The sequence below is a fragment of the Bufo bufo genome, chromosome 1 (genome assembly GCF_905171765.1).
Source record: "Bufo bufo chromosome 1, aBufBuf1.1, whole genome shotgun sequence".
Classification (NCBI taxonomy): Eukaryota; Metazoa; Chordata; class Amphibia; order Anura; family Bufonidae; genus Bufo; species Bufo bufo.
The window spans coordinates 684,928,398-684,943,538 of NC_053389.1; positions in this window are offsets into that span (position 1 = coordinate 684,928,398).

Below are 15,141 nucleotides of genomic sequence, written 5' to 3' on the forward strand. Positions count from 1 at the left end.
GGGGGGGTGATCACCCCATATAGACTCCCTGATCACCCCCCTGTCATTGATCACCCCCCTGTAAGGCTCCATTCAGAGGTCCGTATGTGTTTTTCGGATCCACGGATACATGGATCGGATCCGCAAAACACATACAGACGTCTGAATGGAGTTTTACAGGGGGGGGGTGATCACCCCATATAGACTCCCTGATCACCCCCCTGTGATTGATCACCCCCCTGTAAGGCTCCATTCAGACGTCCGTATGTGTTTTGCGGATCCGATCCATGGACCCGTGGATCCGCAAAACACATACGGACCTCTGAATGGAGCCTTACAGGGGGGTGATCAATGACAGGGGGGTGATCAGGGAGTCTATATGGGGTGATCACCCCCCTGTCACACCCCTCACATTTTTGGTGAGCCTATTGGAGTTTGTCCTCCACCATAACTATTTCGTGTTTGATCGTGTCTTTTACAGACAGGTTTCGGGGACCGCGATGGGGGCATGTTGTGCGCCCTCCTATGCCAACCTATTTCTAGGGTGGTGGGAGGAGACACAGGTGTACCCCACGGCCATGTTTAACGAACATGTTATAGCATGGTTTCGTTACATTGATGACCTTTTGATCTTCTGGCAGGGCACAGCGGAACAATGCATTGAGTTCGTCAGTATGTTGAATAATAATCCGTACAACATCTCCCTCACTTATAGGATCTCGGACACCACTGCTGACTTTCTGGATCTACGATTAAATTTAGAAGACCAGAGTATCCGTACATCGTTATTCCGCAAGGAAACGGCAACTAACAGCCTGCTACACTTTGACAGCTTCCACCCGGCCCACCTGCGAAAAGGGATCCCCAAGGGACAATTCCTGAGATTGCGCCGTGACTGTACTACCACTCCCGATTTGACAACCAGATTTCGAGCACGGGGTTACCCCAAGAAAGTAATTTCAGGGGCATTTGAAACTGCGAAGGCGGCTGATCGTCTGGAATTATTGAAACCAAAATCCAAGTCTCGGAGTACCCAGGTACATCTCATCACCAAATACAACACCCAATGGCGTGATTTATATACAATACTAAATGTACACTGGCATCTTCTACTGGCGGATCCCAAGCTGAGCGGGCATGTTAACCCAAGTCCTAAGATGATCGCACGCAGAGCCCCCAAACTGGTACGTAGTCATTTCCAGAGGCCTACACAGGGGTTGGGGAGGGGTGTCAGGATACGTGGGACATACCCGTGCGGGAACTGCAATATTTGTCAATATATGATCTGCACTGACTACTTTTCCATCTGCAGGCATCCGGCCGCGATTCCCTTGGGTCATTACATTAACTGCTGGACTAGGAATGTGATCTACGCACTCATCTGCGAATGTGGAAAAATATATGTGGGCCAGACCGGTCAGGAGGTACGGAAGCGTATCCAACAGCACCTATCAAATATTGCCTTGGCCCGTCGGCATCGGATCCAAGCCAAGAAACCGCTGACTTCAGTCGCTGCGCACTTTCTGGATTGTCACCAGTGTATAACTTCTGGACTTAGGTTTGCCGGCCTTGACGTGGCGCGCATGAATCTGAGGGGAGGGTCGCCCACCTCCCAGCTACTACGTTTGGAGTCCAAATGGATTTTCAATTTGGACACAGTGGCCCCACATGGACTCAATGAAGAACTCACTTTTACTGGCTTCTATAATTGAATCTGTGGTTCCGTATTTGAATCCCGTATAGGTGAGAGGTCATCTCTTCGTTTGAGGTCTTTGGACATATTGTCATCCCAGGAGGGATGGGGCTTGCATCATAATGGGCAATCAGCTCTGTGCTGGTTGGGTATCCGCACTGTCAGCTAACTCGCATATACAGTGACGGGTTGTGCGGTCTGGAAACAGTGTTGATGTGTGCAAGTTTTCGTGCTTTACATCAGCAGTCATCTGGTGTCGGCGAGCTCATGTTGACACAGGGGTTCAGGCTAAGCACTGCAGATCATATAAACTAGGCATGGCCTTTTGGCCTGCTCTCATATCCTGACTTCTAATTTAATAATCTTCTCATGTACTTATTAATTAACCAACTAATTCATTCCTCACAGGTCTCCTTTCTTCTATAGTTTTCTTTTCACACACGTTGTGCACCTCTTTATCCACCATACTTTTCACTTCCACCGTGGTCTTTCCCACGTTATATTTTACTTAGTAAGTCTTCACCTCACTATTTCTTGTATTTCAGGTTTATAAACAAACACGTCTTGGATCATAGATTAGGGTCCTCTTACGCTTATATCATTGCTCTTGATTATTTATTATCAAATTGTCCTGTAGGAATATATGTTGATGTTATGGATACAATATCCATGTATATAGATATTTAATCACTGATGACCGTTTCATATTTTGTATATAGGATTGGTATTATGTATCTGCTGTTCATTGCCTGACCCCTGACATATATGTATACACTCTTCTATCTGTATTTATGTCCATGCAGCTATATGGTTGCTCTATCATCAGCACTTGTGTATCTATCTAGGTACAACAAACACGTTTTTCAGTGTAGGCACATTCACACTACATCACACTGCATGATATTACATCATATATCACATTTATAACTTGGCCCCATCATCTAATATGCCCTCCTGCATCCCTTCTGGCACACTGTTTCCCAGGCCCTCCCACCAGTGTGACGAACGCATCGTGCGCTCCACGATCCTCTGTGGAGCGCATCATGCGTTCCACCATGCGTTCCACTGCGGCACTTCACTTCCGGTCATGTGTTTCCACACATCTGGTTCACGATCCCTGCTCATACATGTCAACCAACTCTGTTGGTGCATGTGTTCTCTAACTGTGGGACATAATTTTCACATTTATACATGTTCATCGTTCTGCACCTCATAGGAACACATCATATGCCCCTTCCCTCCTTTTTTTTTTTTGTGCAGCTGTGATCTGACAGGTGGAACGCATATGCGTTCCACCTGCCGATCATGTGACCTCCACACTTCCGGTTTCCGGTCATGGATTGTTTGATATGCCTCCACACTGCTCAGAACACTCTGCTGCACAGGTGAATGTGATTTTGCTCTATTTATCATCCTATATAAAGTGATACCCCAACACATAGCTCCTTACCCCTGAGGAAGCCGGATTGTTCCGGCGATATGCGTTGGGCGTTCTCTCACTCTTCCAGGTCCACTGCACCAGCAGGTTTATGTAGGTTTGACTCTCCAATTTAGACCTCATCATGGTCTGTCTGCATTTCTAGTGGTCTCACCTTATTTCATATTTGTTATATGTTTTGTATCGGATTTTTATATGCTGGTTTATAGTGTATATGCTCATTTTGTGGCAACCCAGTGGACCTGTATGTGTCGGTTACATATATTATATTGCATACCGCACTTTGTTCTAATTGTATACAATTTTTAATATGTATCTGTTGGTGTGTCCAATAAACTTTATATATATTTTATATTGACTGATTGTCGGATGTGCATATATGGGGTGGTTCTTGCGACTTTCTCTTGGGTCAGGTGATATTGTTTCATGCTTTTTTCACCACCCTTTGCACTCCGCATATTATTTGGTGGGCCCCCTGTTTTCTCAATCCACCCCCCTGTCATTGATCACCCCCCTGTAAGGCTCCATTCAGACGTCCGTATGTGTTTTGCGGATCCGCGGATCCGTGGCTCCGCAAAACACGGACACCGCGGATCCGCAAAACACATACGGACGTCTGAATGGAGCCTTACAGGGGGGTGATCAATGACAGGGTGGTGATCACCCCATATAGACTCCCTGATCACCCCCCTGTCATTGATCACCCCCCTGTAAGGCTCCATTCAGAATTTTAGCGGAAATTTATTTTTATTTGTATTTTTTGTTTTTTCTTACAAAGTCTCATATTCCACTAACTTGTGACAAAAAATAAAATCTCACGTGAACTCACCATACCTCTCACGGAATCCAAATGCGTAAAAATTTTTAGACATTTATATTCCAGACTTCTTCTCACGCTTTAGGGCCCCTAAAATGCCAGGGCAGTATAAATACCTCACATGTGACCCCATTTCCAAAATAAGACACCCCAAGGTATTCGCTGAGGGGCATATTGAGTCCATGAAAGATTGAACTTTTTGTCCCAAGTTAGCAGAAAGGGAAACTTTGTGAGAAAAAACAAAAAAAATATCAATTTCCGCTAACTTGTGCCAAAAAAAATAAATCTTCTATGAACTCGCCATGCCCCTCATTGAATACCTTGGGGTGTCTTCTTTCCAAAATGGGGTCACATGTGGGGTATTTATACTGCCCTGGCATTTTAGGGGCCCTAAAGCGTGAGAAGAAGTCTGGGATCCAAATGTCTAAAAATGCCCTCCTAAAAGGAATTTGGGCCCCTTTACGCATCTAGGCTGCAAAAAAAGTGTCACACATGTGGTATCGCCGTACTCAGGAGAAGTTGGGCAATGTGTTTTGGGGTGTCATTTTACATATACCCATGCTGGGTGAGATAAATATCTTGGTCAAATGCCAACTTTGTATAAAAAAATGGGAAAAGTTTTTTTTTAGAGAGATATTTCTCTCACCCAGCATGGGTATATTTAAAAAGACACCCCAAAACATATTGCCCAACTTCTCCTGAGTACGGCGATACCACATGTGTGACACTTTTTTGCAGCCTAGGTGGGCAAAGAGGCCCATATTCCAAAGAGCACCTTTAGGATTTCAAACTCCTTCTCACGCATTAGGTCCCCTAAAATGCCAGGGCAGTATAAATACCCCACAACTGACCCCATTTTGGAAAGAAGACACCCCAAGGTATTCTGTGAGGGGCATGGCGAGTTCCTAGAATTTTTTATTTTTTGTCACAAGTTAGTGGAAAATGATGATTTTTTTCTTTTTTTTTCTTACAAAGTCTCATATTCCACTAACTTGTGACAAAAAATAAAAACTTCCATGAACTCACTATGCCCATCACGAAATACCTTGGGGTGTCTTCTTTCCAAAATGGGGTCACTTGTGGGGTAGTTATACTGCCCTGGCATTTTAAGGGGCTCTAATGCGTGAGAAGTAGTTTGAAATCAAAATGTTAAAAAAATGCCCTGTGAAATCCTAAAGGTACTCTTTGGAATGTGGGCCCCTTTGCCCACCTAGGCTGCAAAAAAGTGTTACACATGTGGTATCGCCGTACTCAGGAGAAGCTGTGCAATGTGTTTTGGGGTGTCTTTTTACATATACCCATGCTGGGTGAGAGAAATATCTCTCTAAAAGACAACTTTTCCAATTTTTTTATACAAAGTTGTCATTTGACAGAGATATTTATCTCACCCAGCATGGGCATGTGTAAAAAGACACCCCAAAACACATTGCCCAACTTCTCCTGAGTACGGCGATACCACATGTGTGACACTTTTTTGCAGCCTAGGTGGGCAAAAGGGCCCACATTCCAAAGAGCACCTTTAGGATTTCACAGGGCATTTTTTACACATTTTGATTTCAAACTACAGTAGATCCAGTCTTATTATATCGAAAATGAATGAAAAAAAATGGATCTGGCACCATTGACTTACATGGTTTTTGATGCTGCCATGTGTCCGGCATGGGAACACTACTAAATGGGACGGAATGCATTGTTTAACCAATTACAGTAAACTATGGTGACCCAGTGGATCACTGCAAGGGTTAATTTAATATAAAGAGTTCATCTCATGTTAGAGTTAAATGTTATGATTTCTTGTTAAAGTACTTATTTCCCTATGCATGTACATCCCAAATGGTTAGGTATGGGCAATATGGGCAACAATGATATAACATTGGCATTATTAGCTTAATTTCCAGGGTCATTGCAGAGCGTCTTGTCCTCGGAGCTAAAGGCAACATGGGCATATTTGACTTCCTGAGAAGTAGGCCTGGAGAAAAGCCTTGCCCTTTGAACATTCATCCCTGAGGTTGGAAACTGACAGAGAGCATCTTAAGGACTCATGCACATGACCGTGTGCTGGCCGTTCCGTGCATTTGGTCCAACTTGAATGGGTCCAAGATCTGTCCGCACCGCAAAAAAGTAGTGCATGCGCTACTTTTATGCGGTGCAGAGGCATGGCCAGAAACACCACGGAAGCACTCCGTTGTGCTTCCGTGAGGTTCGGATCCGTGCCTCCGTTCAGCATCTCCATGATTGCGGACCCATTCAAGTGAATGGGTCCGCGATCCGTGATGTGGAATGCACACCGCTGGTGCCCGTGTATTGCGTACCCACTGTATGCGGGCCGCAATACGGCTACGGGGGGCACACGGTCGTGTGCATGAGCCCTAACTGAGAGACAACCCCTGAGGGAACAGAAAGGACATTCACAGAAGATTTAGAACCACATTTCAAGGCCATGCCGGGAAGTATAGCAAGGTTCTGCTTGATTATAGCAATAAGACTTTACTGCTTGTTATATTGCTATATACCACGGTTTTAGATGAATTGGCCATCCAGATCTAAGATCTGCACCTGGTAGCCTGGGAATTGCAGAAAGAGTTAATAAGAACATAATTTTTTTCATCATTGTATTCCAAGAGCTATAACTTTTTTATTTTTCTGTCAATGTAGCCATATGAAGGCTTTTTTTTGCAAGTTGAAGTTTTTAATGATGACATTTTTGTGTACACATAACTTACTAATTAAAGGGAACCTGTCACCGGGATTTTAGGTATAGAGTTGAGGACATGGGTTTCTAGATGGCTGCTAGCACATCCGCAATACCCAGTTCCCATAGCTCTGTGTGCTTTTATTGTGTAAAAAAAAGATTTGATACATATGCAAATTAACCTGAGATAAGTCAGAGCTTGAAAATATGACTCTTCTCTGGTCACACAAGTAAGATATGACTCTTTTATGTTAATTTGCATATGCATCAAATCGTTTTTTTTTACACAATAAAAGCACACAGCGCTATGGGGACTGGGTATTGCAGATGTGCTAGTGCCCATCTAGCACCCCATGTCCTCAGCTCTATACACAAAATCCAGGTGACAGGTTCCCTTTAACTTTTATTAGCTCTTCTGGGCGGGGATGGAAAAAAGAGCTCTACTGCCCCTGAGTTTTTGACCGCTTTCAGACGAGCGTATTTACAATGCGTATATAGTCCAGATTTAATGTACCAGAATCTGCTGCTAATGTTAATGAATAGAGCTATTCACAAGGGCGTATCATTTGCGTCAGTGTTGAAATCCGCAGCTTGTCCAAGTTTTGTGCAGATTTGTTTCCAAATACACACATTACAGTCTGTGCAGTGCATAGAAAATGAAGGAAGGAAGAAATACGCACGTAAATCCTGATGAAATCCTGATGAAATCCTGATGACAATACTGATGGTATATCATCAGGATCCTGAGCCAGAATACTGACGGATTTCAATGCGCTTATCTGAAAGCGGCCTTTATATTATACACTTTGCAGCATTTAATTTTCTGTATAATTAACACAATAAATGTATTCTCTAGGTCACTATAATTACACCAATACCATATATATATATATATATATATATATATATACAGTATGTGTACAGTTTTTTTTTTGCTTTACTACTTTTGCTCAACCATAACCCTTTTTTTAAAGAAGAAAATGTTTTTGCATCCCGCATCCAAAGAATTATTGTTTTTTTATTTTTCATTCTACAGAGCTGTCAAAGGGCTTGAATTTTGTGGGACGACTTGTAAATTACATAGTAAATGTGTAGTGAGTGTCGTTATGGATGCCACAATAGCAAATATGTGGAGATTTTATTTTTGCAATTTTTCCATTAAAAAGCATTTTTTCAATAGGAAAAAAGTGTATTTTTAAAATTTGGATTTTTTTAAAATTATTTTTTACTTTTTTTTTAAACTATTTAACAATCCCACAAGGAGACTTTGTAAAAGTAAAAGTTTGTTTGCTTCTATAATTAGTATATGCAGTACGAGAGAATTACACTTCTCAGTGCAATACTGACAGTCACCAACAGGGTGTGCACAAGAGATGTGGCCTGCTAAGATGCATGGCAGGCGAGCCTGGGTCTTGATTAGGCTCTGGGCTGCCATGCCAAGACATCGGCACCCCGCAATGCCATTTGTCACAGAGGGAGTCCACTCTCTTTCTCTGTATATAACTTAGATGCTGGGGTCTCTATTGGTCACAGCATCTAAGGGGTTAAACAGCTCAAATCGCGATTCTGACGGTCCATGCAGTTAGAGCAGGAGTGCAGCTCTAATGTTATAGCCAAGCCCCTGTTCTCCTCTGCATGGGAGACCCATGCAACGCTTAGACCTTTTTAGTGACCCATCCTAAGGCCCCTTAGTGACCTCCGAAAAAATGTGTATTGGTAGCCACTAAGGGGTTAAAGAAAGATTTAATAAATAAGTGAAGCAATATTTGGGAACATCCTTTCTGTGGATTATATGGACATGAGTTTGGCCCCCCCACAGACCGTAAAATATTTTATCATTTATACCAGAAACTCACGTAAATATAAAGCTTATAGCTCAAATTTATGGCGGCTCATAGCTGGCGTAAAATTGCCTATCTGGCACCATAGACGCAACCAATTGTTAAGAGGCGTGGGTCTCTTAGTTAGGGCTTGTTCACACGACCATATGGATTTGCGGTCTCTTTTAAACCGATCCATTTTTAGTTTTTTTTGTTTCAGTAGTGTTAGTAGTGTTTCCGTTCCGCTTCTGTTCCGTTTTGCAAGTTACGTTTTTCCATTTGGTTTCCATTTGTGATGCGTTTTTTTGCGGATCGCAAACGGAAACGGAAGCATACAATAATGTTTAAACAGTAAGTACATAAAAAAATTGGGCTGGGCATAAAATCTTCAATGGATGGTTCCGCAAAAACGGAACGGATACGGAAGACATACGGATGCATTCCGTTTTTTTGGCGGAACTATTGACTTGAATAGAGCCACGGAACATGATTTGCGGGCAATAATAGGACATGTTCTATGTTTGAACGGAAATATGGAAATACGGAAACAGAAGGCATACCTTCTGGGTTTTTTTTGTGGATCCATTGAAATGAATAGTTCCGTATACGGAATGCAAAAAAACTAACGGAAACGAAAAAAATTAAAACGTTGGTGTGCAGGAGGCCTTAGGCAGATATCTCTGCAGTACAGAACTAAACCCCACTCCCCAATGTTTTTGGATCATTTATTAACTAAATGCAAACCGGATAGATTACAGAGATAGAGGTAAGTTGGAAAGTATTCAGTATGAAGAAAAGAAAGATGTGTATGTGGGTATTCACACACAATGCCTCTTTCAACTTTGTCAAAATGACGCCTACATTGTACCAAGCTGAAATAATGTACTTTCTTTTCATAGTCGTCAAATATCAGTATATTGCTGAGAGATTTAATGAAGGAACCAAGATTTCTTGCCAGTGTTTTAATACTTCATCTATAATACATTTAGCGTGAGATGAATGTAAATAATTACAGTAAATGTGTTATAACTACAGACAGCGACGGCCCGCAAATTTAATGATCAGGCATGCCTCTGAATGAGGGGGAGACAGCATCCTCATACATCACTGATCCAATGTCCTTGACTTTGCTCCTCCTCTGCTCTTGGCTGATGGCCCATCTAGAGTGCGACTGTAATTTGCTTCCACAATACCCTCCACTCCAGAACAGGAAATTATATACAATTTAGCACCTGGCCTCTTCAAACGCCTATAGAAAATCGATGAAAGTTGTGATGTTTTATGCAATCCCAGTGCATGACAGCTTGCACACATTGCTACCGATGCTAAAGTCAGGAGAGTGGTTGGTTCTGAAGAAGACGTTATTGGGCGTCAGTCAAAGACTGCAAGTCATCCTCTGTTCCCACCACAACGTCTTCATGTTAAGGGGTTAATACGGATGTGAACTTTGAAAAACCTTCAATTACTGCGTTGTCCTGTTCATTAACTGCTTCTTTGCAGCTGCCTAATTATGGTCACCATTACGCACACCCCTTCTCCACCCCGTACCACTCAGCCCTCATAGTACATTTAATTATACCTTTAAACCTGATGTTCTCACCTGAAGAAAACAAAAATAGTAAGTGCAGCTGCACAACAGTATCATATACTTGAGCGCACAACTTCCCTACTCTTAGGAATATAAAAATCAAATATTTCAGCATTGAAATATTCACCTTTGGAAAACAATAGAAATGGACAAGACACCAGATGTTCTTTGTTGAATGAATGAATACTGCCCTATCATTGAGCTAAGAGCTAGCAATTAGATCACTGCAATTGCACTGAAGAATGTGCTTTAAAGGTTACTCTACCTGAACTAATGGGCGACCACTGTAGTAAGCACAGCTGCTGGAGAATACACAAGCAGCACAAGTACACTCTTAATTCTGAAATGACTTCTAAAATCCTGAAATATGTCTACATAACTTTCCTTGTTTATCAAAGGCAGTGTAAGAAAAAAAAAATCATGTCTACAAGCAGAAAACATTGCATAAATTGGCCTAACAATGAATTTGGGGATGGGCAGTTTCTTAGCAACAGACAGCTTTACTGCTGGCTGGAGGCTGTTTACAGTCAATACAATACTTCACAAAAGAGAAAAGAAGTATTACGTCGTACAAAACCAGTCTAAGTAGTTGTCAGGTCAACAACGCAGAACATTCATTTTCCTGCTTCAAGACAACTTACATTTTGGTTGATTTCTTAAAGGGAGACTGTCACCTCCAAAATAAGCATAGTTTCAAAGTAAGCTTACTTCCATGTTTGCGCTGTGGCATTAGAAGAATTTTGATATCTCTGACTTTTTAGTCTAACCAGACTGTCTATTACTCTGTAATTCCTCTAGCGTCGTTCTATGGAAACAGTAGGTTTAATGAGCACACCAAATGCTTGAAATAACTTATTTATTAACTTCAACTTTTCTTCATATAACACTGCCACCTCCACAGCAGATAGTCCATGTACATAACACGTGTTGAAAAGATATCACAAAATGGCGGTATGCATAACATGGTGGTTCAACTGTTCAATCTTGTCATTCAACATAAAATGGTGGATATACAGCCAGGTCCAAAAATATTGGGACATCGACACAATTCTAACATTTTTGGCTCTATACACCCCCACAATGGATTTGAAATAAAACGAACAAGATGTGCTTTAACTGCAGGCTGTCAGCTTTAATTTGAGGGTATTTACATCTAAATCAGGTGAACGGTGTAGGAATTACAACAGTTTGCATATGTGTCTCCCACTTGTTAAGGGACCAAAAGTAATGGGACAGAATAATAATCATAAATCAAATTTTCACTTTTTAATACTTGGTTGCAAATCCTTTGCAGTCAATCACAGCCTGAAGTCTGGAACGCATAGACATCACCAGACGCTGGGTTTTATCCCTGGTGATGCTCTGCCAGGCCTCTACTGCAACTGTCTTCAGTTCCTGCTTGTTCTTGGGGCATTTTCCCTTCAGTTTTGTCTTCAACAAGTGAAATGCATGCTCAATCGGATTCAGGGCAGGTGATTGACTTGGCCATTGCATAACATTCTACTTCTTTCCCTTAAAAAACTCTTTGGTTGCTTTTGCAGTATGCTTTGGGTCATTGTCCATCTGCACTTTGAAGCACCGTCCAATGAGTTCTGAAGCATTTGGCTGAATATGAGCAGATAATATTGCCCGAAACACTTCAGAATTCATCCTACTGCTTTTGTCAGCAGTCACATTATCAATAAATACAAGAGAACCAGTTCCATTGGCAGCCATACATGCCCACGCCATGACACTACCACAACCATGCTTCACTGATGAGGTGGTATGCTTAGGATCATGAGCAGTTCCTTTCCTTCTCCATACTCTTCTCTTTCCATCACTCTGGTACAAGTTGATCTTGGTCTCATCTGTCCATAGAATGTTGTTCCAGAACTGTGAAGGCTTTTTTAGATGTCGTTTGGCAAACTCTAATCTGGCCTTCCTGTTTTTGAGGCTCACCAATTGTTTACATCTTGTGGTGAACCCTCTGTATTCACTCTGGTGAAGTCTTCTCTTGATTGTTGACTTTGACACACATGCACCTACCTCCTGGAGAGTGTTCTTGATGTGGCCAACTGTTGTAAAGGGTGTTTTCTTCACCAATGAAAGAATTCTTCGGTCATCCACCACAGCTGTTTTCCGTGGTCTTCCAGGTCTTTTGGTGTTGCTGAGCTCACCGATGCGTTCCTTCTTTTTAAGAATGTTCCAAACAGTTGTTTTGGCCACGCCTAATGTTTTTGCTATCTCTCTAATGGGTTTGTTTTGTTTTTTCAGCCTAATGATGGCTTGCTTCACTGATAGTGACAGCTCTTTGGATCTCATCTTGAGAGTTGACAGCAGCAGATTCCAAATTCAAATAGCACACTTGACATGAACTCTGGACCTTTTATCTGTTCATTGTAATTGGGATAATGAGGGAATAACACACACCTGGCCATGGAACAGCTGAGAAGCCAATTGTCCCATTACTTTTGGTCCCTTAACAAGTGGGAGGCACATATGCAAACTGTTGTAATACCTACACCGTTTACCTGATTTGGATGTAAATACCCTCAAATTAAAGCTGACAGACTACAGTTAAAGCACTTCTTGTTTGTTTCATTTCAAATCAATTGTGGTGGTGTATAGAGCTAAAAATGTTAGACTTGTGTCAATGTCCCAATATTTATGGACCTGACTGTATTTCTCTCTTCAGTATCTGTACTCTCACTTTAAGTTATTTAAGCACTTTATGATCTCTCTGAGAGGTAGATCTGAGGTCTAATTAATAGTTCACTTGCTGAATTTGTTTGCAATTTGCAGTATGCAGTTAGCAGTAACTATTTGCTGATTGGTTGAGTATGATCTGGTATGGTTGTATGCAATTTGGATTGCAATATGGAATTTGAATTTGGATTGTGAACTTTGTAGTTTGCAATTGGTGGAACCGTAAGTAAACACACATATAACTGGTTCAGTATACAGTTCTAATCACTATATTAACAGTAAGAACATTATATAGCTGTTTTAAATACCTATTTTGGCCTGTCTGCTTCCATAAAACACAGCTCTTAGTAGAGTGAATGTCTGTTCAGCTTCTCTCCTCTGGTGTAATGATTCTAGCAGCTCCTGCTAGGGGGATTTCCCACACAGACTGTGCGTGAGGCTGGCTGTGATTGGTCAAAACTCCTGCTGTATGTCAGGCTGGCTGTGATTGGTCAAGACTCCTGCCCAGCAACAACAGTTTAAGGCCCCCTGCACACGAACGTGTGCTTCCCGTTGCTGTATTGCAGACCGCATTTGCGGATCCGCAATACACAGGTGCCGTTCCGTGGGCATTCCGCATCAAGGATGCGGACCCATTCACTTGAATGGGTCCGCAAATCCGGAGATGCGGAATGGTACGGAACGGAAGCACGGAACGGAACCCTACGGAAGCACTACGGAGTGCTTCCGTGGGGTTTCGTCCCGTACTTCCATTCCGCAAAAAGATAGAACATGTCCTATCTTTTTGCGGAACGGCCGGATCGCGGACCCATTCAAGTGAATGGGTCAGCAATCTGCTGTGGCTGTCCCACGGACTGTGTTCGTGCATTGCGGCCCGCATTTTGCGGGCCGCAGCATGACCACGGGGCGCACACGTTCGTGTGCAGGGGGCCTAAATCTATGTTTTCTGTTGTTTCTGCTGTGTCATTGAGCTTACCTCACATCCATATAATGAATCTTAAAGGCATATTATCTTTTCTGCTTCTGTGAACACAATATATAACAGTTATATGACATCCAAACATGAAGTCACTGTAAATAAATCAGCTTTTGTCTTTAACACACAAACATAGGAACTGTATTAAGGTTATTGGCAGGTTTAGCTATATAAACATATAAGCTATATTAGAAACCTAGGACAGGTCTTAGCTGTGTTAGGTGCACCCTGCTTCACCTGCGTCATTGCTACCGGCTGTGTAATCTTACAAGAGACACTCCCCTATCACTGCCTCTAGCAACCTCCAGCTACTTTAGAACTACTCCCACCCCACTAGTTACATAGACACCCCCCTATCACTGCCCCTAACAATGCCCAGCTAGTTTATAGCTCCTCCCACAAGCTAGTTACATAGACTATCCACTATCACTGTCCCTAACCACACCCAGCTAGATTATAGTTTCTCCCACCAGCTACTTACATAGACACTCCCCTTTCACTGCCCCTAACCACACCCAGCTAGTTTATAGCTCCTCTCACCCAGCTAGTTACATAGACAGTCCCCTATCACTGCTCTTAACCACACCCAGCTAGTTTCTAGCTCCTCCCACCCAGCTATTTACATAGACAGTCCCTTATCACTGTGTTACTGCCTGCCTTGTGAGAGGTCTGAGAAGATCAGATAGACTTGCAGCACGTGAGTCTATCTGACAGGTCTTTCTGTTTTTCCTTGCTGTCTGTTGTTGTGGGCAGGATCTCACCTTTCCACAGGTTCTGCTCATTTGCTGTTTAGTGGCTCTATTTAAGCCCACCTCTCACTGCAGACCTTGCGGTTGTTATTTCCTTCTGGAGTTCTAAGCTGGTAGTTAGAGGTTCTCCTGCTTCTTACTCATCTAAAGCTAAGTCCTCCTGTGTCTGGTGTATGAGTTCTTCCACCATTAGGATTTGCTCATACTGTCAGCAGTCAGGGAGAGGCTCAGGGATAACTAGGAGGTTACCATCCCCCTCCTCACTAGATTTGGGGCCTTGTCTGTGTTACTGTTGTAGTTTGTTTATTTGGTGTTCTTCCTTTTCCCCACTTACCGTGACATTAACAACCACCCTTACCGTCATTATTTTCCTTGCTCTGTGCAGATATGGATGCTGTGAATGCACTAGTGGATTGCATGCAGGAATTATCTTTGGAGGTAGCTGACCTCCGTCATGCTATTGCACAGTTTCAGGATTCTCAGGCGTCTGGTTCAGCCAGTGGGAACCAGGTCAGCCTTGAATCTAAGGTTGCCCTCCCAGATAAGTTTTCTGGGGGAAGTGATAATTTTTTTCGCTTCAGAGAATCTTGTAAATTGTATTTTCATCTGCGTCCGATCTCCTCTGGGGACGAGAATCCAAGAGTGGGGATTATTATTTCTCTGCTGAAAGGTGATGCTCAGTCCTGGGCCTTTTCTCTACC